At 37.0% G+C, this 20686-nt stretch overlaps 1 long non-coding RNA gene across 1 annotated transcript in view; it reads left to right on the top strand.

The window, feature by feature from the left end:
* The window catches only part of LOC110349407 (uncharacterized), a 578466-nt gene that overhangs the window by 296005 nt on the left and 261775 nt on the right, over nt 1-20686 (top strand). The window contains exon 3 of the long non-coding RNA XR_002395345.2: nt 14741-14776. This is a non-coding gene — a long non-coding RNA (uncharacterized LOC110349407). The remainder of the gene's footprint in view (nt 1-14740; nt 14777-20686) is intronic.

The raw sequence follows: 20686 nt of genomic DNA, 5'->3' as shown, positions 1-20686 counted from the left end.
TGCTCAATAAATATCCCCATCAGTATGTAAAAATTAAAATGATTTAGTCTTATTGTGGAAATCATACTAAATATCTAGAAAAACCTCCTTTCATTTCACCAGATAGATTATTTAAACTGTTCAACAGTAAATTTTGTGTTTTTGGATAACTATGAAACAGATATGAAATAATTTATTAAAATCAGAAAAAGGAAAAAAATGAGGACAATTGTAAAATGTACACAAAGGAAAGATGTTCTGGAAATGTTTTCCATTGTGCTGTATTTAATATTTGAGCTTCCTAAAAATAGAGCAGCAAATACATAGGTGCATTGGACTTAGGTCTTGGATTACAAGATCTCAGTAGACAAAAGGAAAAGAAACACAGATCAACGGAAGCTTATGTAAAAGTCTCAATAAATAATGTTTCATCCTATTAGTTAGGTGAGTAATACTATATATGGCTGTGTAGGTGTCTTAGTTACTTTTCTCATTACTGAGACAAAATATCTGACACCCACAAGTTAAAGGAGAAAAGGTTTATTTTAGCTCACAGTTTGCAGAGATTTCAGTATGTAGTCGGCTGGCCCCAAGGCAGGGTGGCATGGCAGAGGGGCATCACAGAGGAGAAACTGTTCATGGCAAGGCAGTCAGAAGGCAACAGAGCAGTGAAGCAGTGAGGCAGCAGCAGCAATCTTCCCTTTCCCTTTTATCCCATCCAGGCTATAAGCCTGGTTTAACTTGGCTCATGGTTTCAGCAGCTTTTCCATGGCTGAAAGGGAGGAACATCTTTAGGGAAGGGTGTGGCAGAGCAAAACTTCTCATTTCATGCTGGTCAGGAGGTGGAGCAGGAGAACTGTGCCAGGAAGGGGCCAGAAACCCAGTATAGTATCCAAGGTCATGTCTCCCATGTCCAGACATGTCCAGAAAGGTGTTCTACTAGTCACCGAGGTAGCTCCCAAGCCAATCAAGTTGACAATCTTAACCTTCACATTATTCAAAAAGAATAACACATAAACCAAAGAGATAATTTATTTAACAAAGACTGCAATCTTGAAGTTCCCTTGCGAATTGCTCAGTGCAACTTCTTCATATGAAAATCTCCTTGGGAAATCAAAGTCAGATAATAAACTTGCCTAGTGAATGTAGAATTCCAGGAGACTAGAGCTGAGTGTTTAGATGATACCTAACAAAAGACTACATGGCAAATCTGAAGAACCCCACATTTCTTTGACTGTGAGTTAATGTGCTCAGTCCCTTTGATAATGCAAAACATACCAAGGGTACATTCCTAGCACCCCTGCCTAATGACATTGCTCACAGCCAGTGAAAGTTTCAACCCCAGCAACATTGGTTCTCCCAACAGTGTTCATTATTAACATTCATTTCACAGTAGTTACAATACAAAATACCTTCTTGGGAAATCACAGTTCCATGCTGGATTATAGGAGCCACTGTGTCCTCCTCAGTGGTTCAGTGTGGCCCTGAACTATAGTTCCACCATTAAAGCTCACGTCAGAGCATCACATCTCACCCAGGCAGCTACATTCAAGTCTCAGCTCATGGATGGCAAACTACTCAGCAGGTCAGATCCAGCCTATGGGAATGTTTTGTTTTGGAACTAATATTCACAAGCCTAACAAAAGCAGAATTTCCTTCCTTTGTTTAAAAACAAGAAGATTGCAATATAATAGCAGATGTTTAGTTGTCTTGAAACACTGAAAATTTGGAAGATCTGAAAATACTGGACTCGTATTTCCATATGATAACAATCAACTGGATTTCAGCCTCCAAGCCAGGTGACATACTTCATACTTCATATTGCAGTAAGTATAGGATCAAGTATGGAAGTTCACCATTCTATCATTGACTCCATGGCTGCTCCTTCTACATGAAGCATGTGTATTTTCTCCTATACAACAGTCCCCTCTAGTCTCTTTCATCCATCAACATCACCTTCCCACACCCATAGACTTTTGGATTTGTAACCGGGTCTAAAATAAATAGACCCCTTCAATCTCATTTCCCTGAAATTCATTCTCCTAACTTCTACACAGTGATCTCAATCACTCAAAGCAAAAAAAGAAAAAAGATCATGTCTTCATCTTCTCTAAGTCCTTTAAAATTTTTCTCACTGTGAAGGATGAGAAGTCCTAATTCTTCATATCCCAGAAAAGATTCAACACAACTGAACAGGCAAGGATTGGAACAAATATGAATCCCAATGCATAAGAGCTTTCAGTTTTCATAAATTTGAGCAGCTTGGAGGAAAGAGAGTGGTGCCAAAGGTGAATAGGAATAGTAAAAAGTAATCTACCATGGAGAGAGAGGGAGCAGACAATAAGCCGAGCTCTATGAAAGAAATGGTGTGTAGGGTAGGTGGATATGCAATTACTCAGAGACTTCCGATGACTAAGATGATTTGAATCTACTAAAACAATTGCATCTTATAATTAATTTTAAATTGTCTCTGTGAGATGTATGGCAATCCATGTTTGTTATACTCAAACTTTCAGTAACTAGCTGGCTCACCAGCTTTTCTGTTAGGGATGCTTTGGGAAAATGAGTTCAAAGTATGGGAACATGGAGAAGATGACCATGGCAACGAATGTAAGATAAAAACTAACTGTTCATGGGAGGCAAGAAAATAGCAGGAGTAGCTACCATGACTAAACTGCAGACTCCCAAGTGATTGAGGGAATTCTGAGTTTCTCACAATATGGAAGTTAGAGGCTAGAGCTATCGTATTGATTCTGATGAAATCATCTTCCCAATGGCTGGTGATTTGAGTTATTCAGTCAATAGACTTGAGTTACATCTGGCCCACATTTGTGATCTTGTCCCTGCCTATACCTGTACCCTATTCCGCTTACCTCTACTTCATGATATTCATCAATCCCTACACCTTTATGTCTCATTGACCATCCATGTACCATGCTAGCTTCCAACAGAATGAGTAATACTCTCTTGATCCATCCACAAATTCTTAGCACTCAATTTATTCCCCATGGATACCTCCACAATTATACGGCCCCTGACTTCTCTCCTTTGCATTCAGTATGCCTTAGTCATGCTGAGCTTTTTCCCAGCCTCATAAAGGACAATGCTTTATAATATACTCCAAGGTAAAATGCTGATCCCTATACTTAGAATTGTTTAGCCATTCAACAATTTATTCAACAACAATTCAGCAATCAGTGTTTGTATGCAAGGTGTACCACTAAACAATGAATTAAGAGTCTCTGCTTTGTGTTGGTATTTAATAAGAAAGAGATTACAAATAAAGTAAGTAAATTATATATTCCATTAGAAAATTGTATGTATAATGAAAAGCAAGGTAATAAGATAAAGGAAATGGAGGAACAGAAAAGAGACTGTGTGTTAGTCAGCTTTTCATCACTGTGACAAAATACCCAAGAAGACCAAACTAAAGTAGGAAAGATTTATTTTGTTTCTCAGTTTCAGGGATTTCAGTCCAAGGTCTCATGGCTGTACTTGGGCCCATGATGAGACAGAAGATCATGGTGGGGGTATGTGGTAGAACCAAGAGGCTCACCTCATGGTGAACAGCAAGGAGAGGGAGAGGGAGAGGGAAAGGGAGAGGGAAAGGGAGAGGGAGGGGGGGAGGGGGAGGGGGAAAGAGAAAGAGAGAGAAGAATGTGTAGTCCCCAAGGTCATACCTCCATGATCCACACCCTTCAATTAGGCCCCACCTCCTGTTTCAGTCACTTCCCAGTAATGCTATCAAGTTATCTGTTCCTCTACAGGATCCTGGTAGATGTATATATGATAAAATGAACACACCCTTCTTAGGGCCCCAGAGGGTCTAATACAAAGAAAAAGTCATGAACCTAAGCATTCATTAGCTTCATGGTACTTCTGCTTCTCTAATTCTTGTTAGGTATACTTTTATCTTTTTCTTATGTTCCTTTGGACACTAGCCTCTATTAGTAATAATTTTTTCTTGTATCCTTTGTCATTTGCCAGTCATTAGACCCATACTCTTGAAATCCTGCATTATGTATTGATCACTTTTCTTGATTGAAGTATAGTTAGATAATCAGAGCTGGAATTCTTCATATTCCTCATGATTCCAATGTAATCTTATAAATGTAATCTTTGGGATGTTTTAAATCTGGTGGTGGAGAAAGCATTAGATGGACATGAGTGAATCTAACATATTGTCTCTTAGGCCTGGATGGCAGGACCAACCACTACCAGATAGGGAGTTTTCTAGGATTGATAGTTTAATGTTTTATAAACAAGATACCTAGAGAAAAATCAGTGCTATTTTCTGGATTATAGCTTATTACCATGATGTGAATAGGGCTAGTCAAACTGGGAGTAGATTATATAGTCCAAGGATAAGCTTTACCTCAAATGTGTCAAAACATAGCACTCAGAGCTCATGTTGTGGATGAACACGTTACAGTCAATATTTTACCATAAAACCTTACAAGCTATACTGAGGTTTGTTGTTGCTTGCCTGTCCTGTTACCTGAGAATAGCCACAAACTATGAAATGTGTTCTAGAATTGGAAAAATGTACTTATGTTTTGTTATAGCATTTCTCACATAACACACGATTCCTTTCTGCACCTCAGTTTAAGCCGTGACAGCAGAAAACATGTCTCCTGAATCTTTGAGTTCTTCCCCAACAACCATTTCATTTTCCCTTAACCTATTGCTTGTAGCTTGAAATTTGGGTTTAATGTGTGAAACAATGAATAAATAATCGATTAGATATTTTACTTCCTCCTGAGAAGATTTTTGCTTGTAGTTAATCTCAACTATTTCAAGCTTACTATTTTAGCTAGTAAATTATATTGGAAAACTGTGGCCTGCTACTCAATACAGATTGACCATTCCAATCCAATGGGGCTATTAATCTTGATTGACAGCTTAGTTGTTTGAGAAATGCCTAGGAGATTAATGAAGCGCACTTCTGTGGGTGTCTGGGTGGGTCATGAGGAAATGACCCCTGGCCCCTTCCATTTGGGCATTCTTCCTCTGCTCTCTGATTCCTGGTTGCTAAGAGTTGGGTGGCTTTTTTTCCACCATGCCCTTTTGCTATGATGTTCCTGCCTTGGAGCCAGGAAACCATGGACTGAAACCTCTGAAACTGTGAGCCATATAAACCTCTCCTCCTTTAAGTTGTGATATCTGCTTTTTTTTTTTTTGTCTTAGTAATGCAAACGTGACAAATATATCCAAAAATCCAAAATCTGAACGGTTACACAATTACAAAATTTCTGAGCATTGAAATGATACTGTGAGTAGAAAATTAAGATATTATATAAAATCACCTTCAGGCTATGTACATAAGGTATAAATAAAACACAAACAAATTTTTATGTTTAGTCTTTGGATCCATCCCCAAACTATCTCATTATGTATGTGCAAAGATGCCAAAATTTGAAAAAATCTGATATCTGAAACTCTTCCTACTTCAAGTATTTTAGATGAGGAGTACTCAACCTGTACTCACAAATATAAGTTATCAGTTTCTTTAGGTCAAAGTTTTGCCTCTTGTCATTTACAATTTCTGTAAATTAGGTAAGAAAAAAAAAAGAAACCACAGTGAGTCAAATACTAGCTTCTATAAAGGGATGATGGTACTGACTCCCTAGTGACTGAAGATATTTTGTTGTTCAGTGGTTTTGTGAATTGGGACTGATCTATTTATTTTTTGACTTCCTGCTTTCAGTGCTATAGGTGCTCAAGGTGGGCTACTCAGCAGGCAGCACCATCTGTGGACGTGGATTGGAGTCAAGTTATTAAGGGGATAAGGATAAAGTAAAGTAAAAATGTCTAAAGCAATGGATTTTTACCAAACAAAAATTAAATGTCAAAATGATACCCAAGGAACTAAAATAAGCTCAGTGTCTATTTGCACAGCATCTCTACATCACTAGGTTTCATGAAGACAGGCACCAGTCCTGGTGTCTTGTTATGTTTGATGCTGTGGAGCTGCAGGTGAAAGTGATCGACTGTCATGTGTGAAGCGAGCACAAAGCCAGTTTTACCAAGAAAACGTAAAGGCAGGCAATTGGCTGAACAGTATGTGAAATCCTCACGTTTTCAGCTTTACATCAAGAGGATACAGGGTATAGACTACAACTGGGTGTGCCATTAGATGGATTCTAAGAGTGGTCCAAAGACCCTGCTGCCCTCCTTTTAGAGAATGTGTGACAATAGGAATTGTGTGGGTGTGAGCCCAGCCTCATAGGGCCAGACAGATGTGGAGAGGGAAGAACAGTCTGAGCTTGGGTCCCAGATCACCCAAGGAACACGTCAGGCCCAGTACCACTGAGTCCTTCATTCACTTGAGGCAGGGTGCCAGGTCATCCACATGCTGAACAAGATGGTCGTATGGTGCCTGCCCTACAGGGTAGGCACTGAGAGATATTAATCAAATAAATACTGAGATTTACCATTATTAAAAGTCCACCACAGAATTTTCATAGACATGAAATTGACAACAAGATGGTGAAAGACAACCCTAAAGGGCAGCATATGGGGTGATTAGGAAGAATAATGCTAGAAGGGCATATTGAAGAAACAGGAGCTGCAAAGTGATATAAAACAAAGCACAGGGGGCAAATGGAAAGAAAATGTATGGGAGTTAAAAAGCAAGTCAAAGTGAGGCCTAAAGCAGGAGAGAAGCTTCTAAAGTTAGCTTCAAAGTACTGTTTGAATGAAAAAGAAATTACAGCAGACAACATACATATTAATGAAGCTGAAATAATATTGGAAAACAACGCATTATCATTACCTAGATTAAAAGAAAAGACAAGATTAACACCTCACACATCACTAGGACAGAATAAGAATCAGGCTTATCAACAAGCTCTCACCAGCCTCCCACTTTCTTCATCTTTCCCAAGACTGAGAAAAAGATGCCGAAGAAAATTAACTGAGAAGCTTCAGCGGCAGTTGTATATTTTGGTAATTACAGTGAAATAAGTAAGGGTACTGGCTTAGCATAAGGGATAGAATGTGTGCAAAATATCAAGAAAGTGCTTCTAAAACCCAGAAAGCAGTTCTGGAAGCGGGTAAAGGGTAGGAAGAAGAACAGGGTTGGGAGAACCAAAGGATGGAGTATTTATTCCTTTTCTGAAGGAAAAAGCAAAGGGCCAAATATTTGGTGTTCTTTCCTTGAAATAAGAATAATTGATCTTCAATTTTTTTCGCAAATCTCTTAAATATTGTACAACAACTCTAAAGAACAAAGATTTTGCTTTTTTCAAATAACTATATTCAGCCAGTTTAAATTGCCAGTTGCTTATTGTACAGTCAAATTTACATCTTCCCTTATTATAGATCTCACTGGACAAAGGTAATTCTAAGAGGAAAGAGAATACTCCCCAAAGGAGAGAGAACCCCAGCCAAACGGATGGACTGTCCTAACTAAGCCCAGCTTTAGACCAACTGATTCACAGCCCCACAGGGGCCAGCAACTAGATAGATGCATGAGCTAAATCAGTGCATTTTGCTATGTTCTGTTCAGATTTTTTTTGTTTGATACATAACGTTATTATGGCCTAACATAACTATTATGCTTTAAATCTAGGTGTTCCCCTGAAGCCTCACGTGATCCCAGGCAGAACATTTGGGAGGTGATTGGATTATAGGGAAATTATAGCTGGCTTGTGGTTAGGAGGCGAGGCCTGGTTGGAAGAGGTGGTCCCTGGGGGCATGGCCTAGAAGAGTATGTCTCCCTCCCAGCACATCCCTTCACTCTCTCTCCCTGTCTGCTTCCTGTCTCCTATGAGGTGGGCAGCGATTCCTCTGCCATGCCCTTGTGCCATGCCATCCTGCCTTGGAGCCAGCCAACTATAGACTGAAAAGTGAGTCAAAACAAACCTCTCCTCCTTTCAGTTGTGGACACCGAGTATTTTGTCTTAGCAATGAGGAAAATGACTAAGACGATAACTGATAAAATACTATAATTTACATTCTGCCCAGTGATATATAAATGTGCTTGTAACAGATAGGAAAAATCAAAGTGATTTTTTTCCCCTCATTCTCACACCACTCACCATAAAATACAGCACTTTACTCTGGCCACCAAAATAAATGTATGGGGGGATTTCTTTTCCCAGGAACTAATTAATTCTCCAGGAACATTCACTGCATGTTCTATAATTTATTTCAATTCTGAATTAAAGCCAGGTTCCATAGGCTCAGGGCTTAATCCCACAAGACTATGCCTTAACTTCAGATGCCAAAGTAGTAGGTTGTCACTTAAACCTCTGGCCAAGGGTTCCATGATTCCCTTCTTGGTCTCCATTGTTTTACTCAGATTGCTCAAAGGACTCAGGGAAACACTAATGTTCACCAGTTTATTATAATATACTACAGAGGAATCAGATGAACAGCCAGGTGAAGAAATATAGTATGAGGGCGAGAGGATATGAGCTTCTCTACCCTCTATATTCCTGTTCAGCCATCAGGAATCTCATCCGAACTCCATTCCTTTGGATTTTTATGGAGGCTTCATTTTGTAGACATGACTGATTGCAACATGGGCCTTGGGAGTCAAGACAATCTTTACCACTTCTTCCCCCTCTGGAGGTCAGAGAGTAGGGCTGAAACTTCCTCTAATCAGCATAATTGGTTCCCCTGGCAGCCAATCACCATCCTGAGACTTTCCAAGAGACCAAGAAGAGCCACTTCATTAAAACAAAAATACCCTAAACACTCAGCAAATTCAAAGGTTGTTAGGAACTTTGTGCCAGTTGCTCCTATCACCCAGGAGATCATAAAGGCCTTATCTTGGGATCTCTGTGTCAGGAACCAGGGTCAGAGATCAAATATTCGAACAAAAGATTCTCTTAGTAGCCCTATCTACAAGGGTTTTGGAAATTCTATGTTGGAAATCAGACACATCACAGTATTATAGTCTGCTGTAAATTCTTTCCAAAACTGTTAGTTTGTTTAATCTTAGGCATTTTTAGTATATTGTACTGTGATTTTAATTTCTAGTTTTGTTTCCTGACAACTCATGAACACCTTTTTATATCTTTATGGCCATATTGACATCCTTTTTGTGAAGAACTTTTCAAGCCTCTCGCTCATTTTTCTATTGGATTTCATGTCTTATCAATTTATGAAAATGGTTCATATCTTTTAGACTTAAGCCTGAGCCTGATGTAAATTACATGTGTTATAAATGCTTTCTCCCTTTCTGGGCTTTACTTTGTCACTCTTTTCGGTACCATTTAATGACCAAAAGTTCTACTTTCAGTATACTCCAATTAATAATCTTTTCTTTAATTGTTAGTGTCTTTTTGTGTAGCATGCTTAAGAATTATTTTGTCACAATGAGGGAATAGAAATACTTGCCTTTATTACCTTCGAGAAATTTTACTGACTTCCTTTCATATTCATTTGTATAATCTACCTAAATTTGATTTTTGCATATAACTTGGGTAGGAGTTGATGTTCAGAACTTTTATTCATCTGTCTTTCCTATTGTCTAAGTCATTTTTAAAACCTTTCTCTCACCATTCTGTCCTTTTATCTTTTATTTACATTTGCAGTTTATATATGCTGGGGTGCAGTTGTTGAGCTTAATTTGTCAACGTGATTGGCTTGGGAGCTGCATACAGGACTAGTACAGCACACTTTGGGTGTGTGTGAATTAATCATGGAGATGCAACTTTGGGTGACTTTAGTCCCTGGCCCCTTCTACTCTGGCCCTGCTCCCCCGCTCAATTTCCTGGAATTTTCTTCTGATCAGAGCAGCTTTGCACCATTTTCTTCCGCCATGACCTTTCTACCTTGGTGCTAGCTGGCCGTGGAGTGAATTCCCTAAAAACCTTCCCTCCTTTAAGTTGTGGGTGTATTATGTCCCAGTGACAAGAAAGCTAATATATAAGCATAGGTCTCTGATACGTTTCATTGATCTGTCTGTTCTTGTACCAGTAATACCCAATTGTCTTCATTACTATAGTTTTTAATGACAACTATTCAAGTAAGTTCTCCCATTATGTTTTTCTTTTTCAATAGAGTCTAATTATATTCTTTCAATTTACATACATGTATAACAACTTACCAAACTACACACACACACACACACACACACACACACACACACACACACACACACACACACACACACACACACACACCCCTGGTGATTTTTAGTAGGATTGATTGCACAAACCGTAGATCAATTGAGGTATTCCAGTTCATAAACATCTGTTCAAGTTTTGTTCATCTCAGCAGTATTTTGTCAAAATTCTACATAATTTTACACATCTCTTGTTACATTCATTCTTAGGTATTTTACTTTGTGAGCTTTATTACAAGTTATATTTTTACAAAGCATCATTTTCTAATTACCTTCAGTCCAATCATCTTATTAAGATAACATTATTTCTAAAGAATTATCTGTATATTTATTAAATTTTGTGTATATTGTAATTCTATCTGAAATCAATGTTTCTTGCATTATAGTCTGTCTATCTATTTACATTTTATGTTTTACTGATAGCTTATGACTATGAAAAGTGCCAAATAGGAAGGGTGATGAGTAGTCCTTTTTATTTTTCCTAATTTCAGAGGGAAAATTTCAAAATGTCAATCAAGCCAACTTGCTCAAGCTCAGAGGCAAAGTTTTCAGCAAATACCAAGTACAGTGGACCCTCAAGTTACAACAGGGCTGACATATGAACAATGTGGGTTAGTTAGGTTAATGGAAGATTCATCTACATCTTGTTATTAATAGTGTGTACCACATCCAGATCTCAGCTGTACTGACTTAGTTACAACCAGTCCTTGGGAACTGATCGAGTTTGTAAGTCAAGGGTCCACTGTATAACATGTGCTCATAGCATTTTGTAGCTATTTTTTTTAATCAGGTTAAGAAAAATTTTCTTTACTCTTATAAGAGTTTCCTCATGAATGGAATTTTATCTTTTTATTTTATTAATATGGTGTGATACTGAATTTCAAATGTTAAATGAAATTTTCAGTACTGGAGTAAACAGTTTGTCAAGTTTTATTTTTCTATTTATGTATTGTTATATTTGTTTGCTAGGATTTAAAATGTATGTTCCTGATGAAGACCGGACTGCTATTTTTCTTATTTATACTAGCCACCTTAGAATTTGGTATCAAGTTTATATTGGCTTCAAAAATATTAGAAGTGTTTCTTCTTTTTCTACGTAGTGAAGGTGTTTGAATACACTTGATATTATCCTCCACTTAAAACATCTGGCAGAATTCACAGGCGATTTCATTATGTCTGGAATTTTCCTTCTGATCAGTTTTACACTATGAATTCAATCTTCTTAGTAATTATAGGAATGTTTGATTTTTTGGCTTCTTTTGTATACAGCATTTATATTTTAGATTTGTTTCTCTCAAACTTGTTTATAAAAATTTAGTTAGAAACTTTTGTCTTTTTATTGGGGTATTTTGTTCATTTACATTTAATTTAAATACATGTAATCTTGTTTTCTATTCTTCTCATCAATTCATATTTTTCTTTTTTACTCTCCTCGCTTGCCTACATTTAGAATGATTATGAAAATTTATTATTCCATTCCTCTTTCTCCATCTTATATTGTGCCCTTTTACTTTCTATATGGTTTGCTTGCTGGAAAGTGCATCTTTTTAAAAAAATCAAAATATATTGTTATTTGATACTTTTAACTTCTTTTCAGTCAACATAAAATTTTAAGTAGATTAACTTCATTAGTCTTTTTCTGACTTATATGATGTTTCTTTAAAAATTCTATGTACATTAAATTGCCCAGAAAATTACTGTTTATTTTACAATTAGTATCAATTTCATTTACCTTTGCTCTATTGTTGCTTTTTAGTCCTTTTAGACTTTCTTCTGGGATCATTTTCTTTTTGTCTGAAGATACCATTTAGTCAGGTACATCTGGTGCCAAATTCACTTAGGTTTATTTATTTTACCTTTGTTCTGAAAGAATATTTTTGATCAGTATAAAATTGTAGGGTGGAAGTATTATTTTTTCTGGCCTTTACAGTAGACTACTATATTCCTCTCTGGCTTTGTTTGAGTTGAGAAGGCAGCAGTCAGTTTAAATATTGTTATTTTAAAGATAATTCTCTTTTATGCCTTTTACCTAATTTTAAGATTTTTTTTCTTGCTCCTGATCGACCTGAAAGTGATTCTCTTTGCATATGTCTTGCTTAAGGTTTATAGTGCTTCTCAAATCTGTCTCACAATGTCACTCATCAGTTTTGTATCAGCCACTAAGGAAGTCTTCAAATCATACCATACTCTGTTCTCATCTCAAACCCTGCTTTGGTTAACAGAACCACGATGTGTTACATTGAAAGTATTCTTCACTCCTCCCTTTCACACACCATATTCATTCTATTGGATATTTTTTTCAATGCTATTTAAAAAATATACTTGGAACCAGAGCATCTCTAACCCTTCACATCTCTCTTACTCTGATGGTTAATTTTAGATTTTTAACTTGACTGTGTTAAAGAATATCCACATAGCTGGTAACCTTATTTCCGGTATATCTGTGAAGGTGTTTCTGAAGGTCTTTGGCATTTAAATCAGTGAACTAAGTACACAGAAGATCTGCCCTCACCAATCCATTGAGGGTCCAGGTAGGAAAATAAAGGTGGAGAAAGGACAAATTTGCTGTCTTGTCTTTAGCTGGAACCTTCATCTTCTCATGTTGAAATAAGAGCTGTAGATTCTCAGGCTTTCAGTTTCAGACACTAGTTTCCCTGGTTCTCTAGTTTTCAGAAGGCACCTCATGGGATTTCACCTCCCTAAGTGTATGAGTCGATTCCCCCTTACCTATCTGTCCACTCATCCCCCATGCTTTCTGTAGGTTACAACCTGCCCTAACCCAAGATGTACTTGTTTCCACCTGGACTACAGCAGTGGCCTTCCGACTAGTGTCTCTGCTTCCTCTTCCTTTCCACCCCAGTAGTTCAGTCAAAGTGATCCGATTACAACCAAAATCATGTCGTGTCACTCTTCTACCTTCCAATGAATACCTCTCACAGTTAGAATAAAACTGCAAGTCTTTATCACAGTGGCCTGTGAGGACCTTCATTATTGGTCCTCTGCTGTCCCTGACCTGATCTTACTATGCTCCCCAACTCACACTAATCCAGCTGTGTTGGATTTCTTGCTCTACCTGGAATATCTCAAACATGTTCCAGCCTTAATCCTTTGTAGATTGCTTCCCTCTGCTGAAACTCTCTTTCCAAGATATCTGCAGATCTTCTTTTTAAAAATTCATTTAGGTACCTGATCAAATTTTATTCCCTCAGCAATTTCATCACCATTACTTTCCATTGTGCTCTATTTCCTTTTGACAATTTTATTACCTGAGACTATATTTTGGTATCAGCTTATTTTTCCTAAATGTATAAAGATTCATGTAAGCAACAATTTTGCCCATTTTGTTTTTCATACTTGCTGCATTCCCAGGATCTAGAAAGGATCCTGGCACATAGAAGTCAAATGAATTTTTCTTAAACAAAATAACTTATAACTATTTGTGCATTTTCCCCTCAATAAACCCAACAGGAGAAGAAGATCGAGGTAAAGAATTGGTTATCATGCAGAAGATAGGTCAATAATTTTGGTCAGGGTGGACCAAGCTTTAATTGTGGAAGCAATATTGAGGTATTTTCAGGATTTTCTTCATCCTTTGCATAAAAATTTTTAAATTCATCACTGACATTAAGGGGTAGGAAATATTAGAGATTCAAAAATACTGAAGAGGAAATATTTAATATGATTAAAAAATAAAGTTTTACTAAAATGATCTGAAATGAAAATTCAATAGGGAATTTCTAATTGCAAAACATAAATGATTATGTATGCCTTTCATTTCAAACTTATCAACACTCTGTCTTAGGGTGTTTGTGTACATCACTCATCATTTAAAATAGTTATGCCTGAAATGAAGATTTTGTGACAGCCGTTAAACAGCCACATAACAAGCCAATATAATTCATTTAAAATACTGTTGTTAAAAAACACTGGAGCTCAGAGAAAAGTACAGTATTATTTTTAAGTGAACATTTTCAAAAATCTTATTTTTTGGAATTATTTCCAATATTTCACCTAGATTTTAATCAACAAAATATGCTGTAGGAATTGGTTTAAGGTCATTAATCATTAAGATCCAACCAGTGTATACCTTGTGAACACAAGAAGTAGAAGAGGGGTGAAAATGCATCTTCTAAAAGGTTCTTAATAGATATTATTCACAACTTTGTTTGAAATTGATTATTGTAAGTAATCCCAATAAATTATTTGTTTCTGTTGATTGTTATATGCCAGAGTTGTTCTATATTTCTGTACTAAGATACAGAGAAAAAAATGTTTGAATGGACTTCTCAGTAACTATTTTCACCACGGAGTGAAGGTTCTTATTTTGCAAGAATTTCAATTGGTTTAGTAATTAGAATATAAGTATGGCAAGTGTGTAAGAGTTCATATTAATTATTATGTATTTGTCAATGGAATCCCTCAATGTTGCATATGGGAGCTTCTCACTATATCTGTGTTATCTCAGTGTTATTGTTTCACTGTTTTATTCATACAATAAATATGGAATGTGTATTCTATGAGTTGTGCCCTATTAGGAGGTACATGTGTCAAAAACATAGATGAAGTCCTGTCTTCAATGAGTTTTATGTTTAGCAAAAGGAAAAGTGGACCTTATTTGTGATATGGAATCATTGATGTGGGAACACCTACTCTTACTGACACAATTTTTTTTTTTTTGTCTAGGTTGGTGTTCACCTGGTATTCCACCACACAATTAGGGTGAGTTCTCTATACTGTAATCCTCTCAGGAATCAACACTTATTAAAAGCCTGCTTACAGAGAGTAAAGTAAAATATAGAAGTACTCTTCATGCTTGAGAAGTTTGTAGGTTGAACATCAGAATCAAATATATAAATGAGAGTGAAAAGGGAGGGCAGCTCAAAAAACTGGCATTGGAGATATACAATGGCCAGGAGGGCATATATTTATGAAGATCATAGCATTTGGCCTGGGTGTGGTGGCTGTGCCTCATTATGCTAAAGAGGATTCTAATCAGAGTTTCTCAACCTCAGCATTACTGACATTTTGAGCCAGATATTCTTTGATATGAGGGTTGTTTTATGCACTATAGGACATATTATATCATCCTTGGTCCCCATTCATTAGATATCAGTTACATCCTCCAGATTTCAATAACCAAAAATGTCCCCCAACATAATCAAATGTTGTCAGGTGGAACATAACCCCTGGTTGAGAACCACTTTATTACATAAAGCAGCTTCAGGCTTAGGTATCCTGCTGGGGGCGGGGGGTCCAACAACAGTGGGAAGCACTGTGGAGAATAGGCTGGATGGGTTCCTTCATGAAGGCATGGACACACAGACGCTGTATCAGCAGTCCTGGTGAGAAAATGGGAGGGATGAGTTAGTTACTCTAGAAATGTTTGTGGAAGTGAAACAGGAAAAGGAATCACTGTGACCCAGGATTTTGAAGTGAGTAGATGATGGTTTCTGTAGATGATACTTGAGTGGGGGGTGATGTGGAACCCCAGGAGTTACAAATACAGTTCTACTCAGTGAATTAAAATATACAGTTAATAATAAAGAGTCAGAGAAAAGAACCACAGTTATTTTAAGGACTGGGGATGACTTCTAAAACACTGGCTGGGATAGCTTCAAAGCAGGCTGAAAACAAGAAAATGACAATGACTGCGTCAGTTAGACGATATGGGTGTGTTAGGATCACTTAGGAATTTTAAATAAGTCCTAATGTTCTGACCCAGCCAGTAGAGGTTCTAAATCCATTGGTCTGAGATAGGGCAAATAGATGGCTTATGAGTAACTTCCCAAATTCACCAGGCAATTAAGTGAAGCCAGGTTCGACCATCAATTGAAAATAAAAGGTAAGCTGATCTCCGATTAGTAAAAATGGGAGATATGATACTTTCTTAATTCTCAGTTCAATGGTATGAAAGATAAATTGCACAAAAGCCATTAAGTACTTTGAGTTTCCTAGAGAAAACTTAAACTTCTAAATGTTATATGATAATGAGGACAAATATGCAAATAGCCAATTGAAACATAGAGAATAGAATACAAAATGAAATAAACCTAAAGAAAGTTTCTTAGGAATTGAAAAAATAATAGAATGTATGACAAGGGAATACGCATTTACTTTCTGAATTTCGGATGAATTATAGCAATGAATTTTGTACCTATTACCCTCATTTTTCAATTATGAGCATAGATACCAAAATTCCTAATCTAATTTCAGAACTGCTGGTGGTAGTAATTGTTAAAAGTTTAACAGAGTCAATGACCTATTTTTAAGACCTTTTCTGCAGTGCAGTAGAAATAGATATTTGTCCAATTATCTGTCCACCAAGGCATTTCAGACGGTGGAAAATACTAGTGCAACTGTGTCGTGTTCTCGAGGCGTAAGGAAGTATGCACAGCCTGAGGTCGTCGTTTCTTTCATTCCAAGAGGCGAAGCTCAGAGCCTTCACCGGAGGCAATGGTGCATTATTTGTTTGGCTGCTATGATTTCCCTGTCCTTGTGTCATAGGCCAAGAGAGTTACGATGTTGTTGTTCCAGACTATTCTTTGCTGTCGTCACAGAACTCTGCGGAACCTTCACAACAATTTCCCCTTGATGCCTGTGTGATGCTCTAGAAATATCCAAACCCACAGCCTTGCTTTTGTTCGGTGCTTCAAGTGATCCCTTTCCATTTTGTTTTACTTACGTTTTGCCCTACAGTGTCCTTGGTTTCCCCTTCCCCAGCCCACCTTCTTTCCTTCTTTTCTTGCCTATTTTCTATTGATCCTGTGTCATTTCTTATTTTGTACTGTTGTTTTATCCTTGCTTTATGTTACAAAATTTCAGCTTCAATCATATCCTCACCTACACCAAATTCTAATTTTTATACATTCCTATCTATGTAATGAAAAGTTGAAAGTGGAGAGTAGTTAAACTATTGGTGTTTTCTTCTTGTACCTAAATAACTAAGGAATGAATACTACTTTTTTCCTTGGGAAGTTGGCAGTTTTTAATAAGTGTCTTGTATATTACACCTTACTAAGCATAACTTTTCTCTGTGCTCTTTGAGTTCTGGTTTCTTTCCTCAATAGAAGCAAAAACCAGATATTTTATCAAAGTGACAGTGTGGTATTCATTTTTCAGATTTCTAGTTCTTGGAAGGGTGCCCTCAAAAGCCACAAAGTTCTTTAATTGTCCGGGGCACCTGCTTCAAAATACCTCAGTGTTAAACTATTTGTTTTTTCCCCTTAAAAGACCATAGTACAAGTTCTGTTAACACTTTGACACCATGCCAAAATATACAACATTCATTTAAGATTGAGTATTAAAGGCCCTATTCACCATTTTTTAAGAGAAAAGGAAAAAAAGGAATAAGGGTCTTTCACACGTCTCCCCCGTAATTATAAATGTAAAACTATTCTTGATTCATCTACTCAGCACATGGAAATATTGTGAGGGTTTACTGTATAGTTCACTCGTATTTTCCAGCAAAAAATACTCATTTTATTAATTTATTTTGGATTTCTTTTGCCTCTTTCTTCACAGTCCTCAAGGTGCAAAAATAAGAAAGAACTTTTTATATTAGTTAAATCAGTCATGCATATAGGTAGGTGCCTGCATTCCCAGAATAACCACCAATGGGCATTTAACCACAGCTCTGGCCAAGGACACATAGCTGCCCTTGTTCTACCAGGCCCTACCCCTGTGCTTTTCAGTGCTCCCACAGTTCCCGGATCCTGGACACCTTTGAAAGGAAGGTATGCTTGCTTTGGGTGACTGCTGACTGCTAATTCCTAGGCCTTGCAGGCCCAAAGTGCACTCTGCAGATTTTCCCTCTTGCTTTTCCTGGATATAAGTGTGTAGATTTGGGGAAAGTTAGAAGATACTGTCATGGAACTTTGTTTGGTTTAAAGTATATACAGAGATATGTATAAGGAGAAATCACATGAGGTATCATCACATGCATGATGCTCACTGCATTCATGGCACATGGAGCTTTCTTCTGAGGACTTTGCACAGGTCCTGCTCTACCATAATCTAACCTGGACATGCTGGACCAGGGCTCACTAAAGATTGGTAGGCCATGATGGTTCTGAGAATCACAAGAGGGGACCTCAAACTAGGTAATGAGAGGTTGAACCAAACTATTCCTCTTCAAGAAAAGTAAGAAACAGAAACTATGTGTCAATAGAGGCAGATGAATGAGAAGTAGTGACAAAGGACGCGTAACCTCCCCAATGAATGAGTGACCCAGCCCTTCACAGATTCCCTTCACTTTAATGTAGCCTAAGTCAGGAGATTTTCAGGCTCGCTGCTGGTGTTGGGTGAGCTAGGGGCATTGTGACTGATATGGAGGGAAACTTTTCCTACATGCTCTGCTTCCCACAGCAGAAGCCAAAAGAGTGGACAGAGTATAGTCATAGGGACTTTGAAGTTCCAACAGTAATAAATATAATCTCTAGTTTTTAAACAATGTGAATATTTTCAGTCAGGATACCTCCTCCTCCTTTTTCTTGCCCATCTCATTCTTTTCAAATTAAACAGAAATGGATTATGAATAATAATAAAAATATACTATGTATTTAATTATTACATTTGCAGATTAAAAGCAACATAGAATCAAAATATAGTTAACCCAAGGTAGACCCCACACACAAGGGGTCAGAATGCTGAAGGCATTATCTTTCTCTTTTGTTTAGAGGCAGAACCAAGATTACAGGTGTAAAAACCTGTATCCTGCAGATTAATGGTAGCTGCTGGGTGGATTCATGGGAAAGTAATTTAATGTCTACAGTTGCAAGTTCCCTTTTTTGTAATTATGATTTTCTTCATCAGTGAAGAAAAGCTATATTGTTAATTAACTTAGTTTCTGTAAAATGAGACCAATTCTTACCTCATGAGGTTGAGCTGAGGATTAAATTTTAAGAAAAGATTAAGTCTGTGAATGAAAGTCCCGCAAAATGGCAGCTGCCATTATCATCATCTTCATCAATCATCATTATCATTTATTCATACCAAACCTAGGCTTACAAAATATTTAAGGTGGCTTTCATTAAGATACTCAGCTACATTAAAGCTATTGGAATAGAAATAATGGGCTTAAAAAAACAGAACTATTTAATTTCATTCTGAGCTTTTTGGCAGCCCAAACCAAAAAAAAATTATGCATAATTACTTATATAATAATTATTAACTGATAAAAGAAAAACATCAGTTATTAAGAAAGACAGATTTTTTTCTTGGCACTAAGGTATAAATGTAATTTCTTAAAAGATATGGTTATAAATGATAATACAACCAACAATATGTTCATTTTTACAGAATTTTCAGAGTTCTTTATTTTAATAAAAATAAAATGCATGCCATTGTGCTATAGCTTAGTAAAAATGTTTGCACATAAATTGTTTAACTTCTAATCATAGAACCAAAAATTAGAATGTAACTTATAATTCCTAGAGAAATAAATTTATCTCAAATCAGTGGCTACCAAAGCTGAGTCGGTATCAAAAACACTTATAGAACTTTTGAAAGTTCTAGGACCTTGCCCAGATTGATTGAAGCTGATTTTCCTTGGATTTTATTTGGGCATACATATTTTTCCATTTTTCATTGTGGTATTTAAGATGGCAACACAAAATTTGCAATCTTAACCCTTCATAAGTGCACAGTTTAGGGGTATTAAATGTATTAAATTTGCCAGGCATGGTGGCGCATGCCTGTAGTCCCAGCCCTCGGGGAGGCTGAGGCAGGAGGATTGCCACAAGTTGGAAGCCAGCCTGAAATACACAGTAAGACCCTGTCTCAAAAAACAAATAAATAAATAAACAAACAAATGAATGTACTCAATTTTGTGCAACCATTGCAACCACCCATCTCTAGCACACTTCTCATCTTGTAAAATTGAAACTCCTTATTCATGAAGCAATAATGTCTTGTTTCCCCTTCCACTCCACCCTAGGAACCACTACTTTATTTTCTATCTCTGTGATTTTGACTACTCTAAATACCTCGCATAAATGGAATCATATGGTATTTGTCTTTTTTGGTGACTGGGTTATATCATTTAGCCTCATATCCTTTGCTGTACATGTTGTAGCATGTTGCAGAATTTCTTGCCTTTTTAAAGCTGAATAATATTCTACTGTATTGATATACCACATTTTGCTTACCTGTTCATCCATCCATGGACACTTGGTTTTCTTCCATATTTTAGCTAAGGTGAATACTGCTACTATGAGTACGGAAGTACAAATATCTCTTGGAGACCCTGCTTTTAACTAATGGAAAATGGAAATTGTTAGACAGTTGGGACAAAAATAGTGTTTGATAGGACTTTTCTGAGATGTGGTTAATAATTCTCTGAAAAAACTTCCAGCAACATGTCCCCAGAGAGGAGCCAGAAAATCCTTGCTCTGTTAGTAAGGCTGATACAGACATTGTTGAAAAGCTTAGGTATGACTGTTTTTTGAGGTCAGAGTTAGTAATAGCAGACGCAGCTGTGAAACTCATTTCTGATTTCTAAGGGGATGCAATCAGTATGTAGCTGTAGAGGCCAGGTGGTGGCATTTAACTTTGAGCAGTAGGACATAATTACTATAACAGGTAATGGGCTAAAAAAGGCATAATATAATTATAATTTAGACACCTTGGGAT

Source organism: Heterocephalus glaber, unplaced genomic scaffold (genome assembly GCF_053883595.1).
Source record: "Heterocephalus glaber isolate CG9 unplaced genomic scaffold, H.glaber_assembly_v1.0 deba00001444, whole genome shotgun sequence".
NCBI lineage: Eukaryota > Metazoa > Chordata > Mammalia > Rodentia > Bathyergidae > Heterocephalus > Heterocephalus glaber.
The sequence above is the reverse complement of the archived record's forward strand: the minus strand, read 5'-3'. Positions and strand labels throughout refer to the sequence as shown.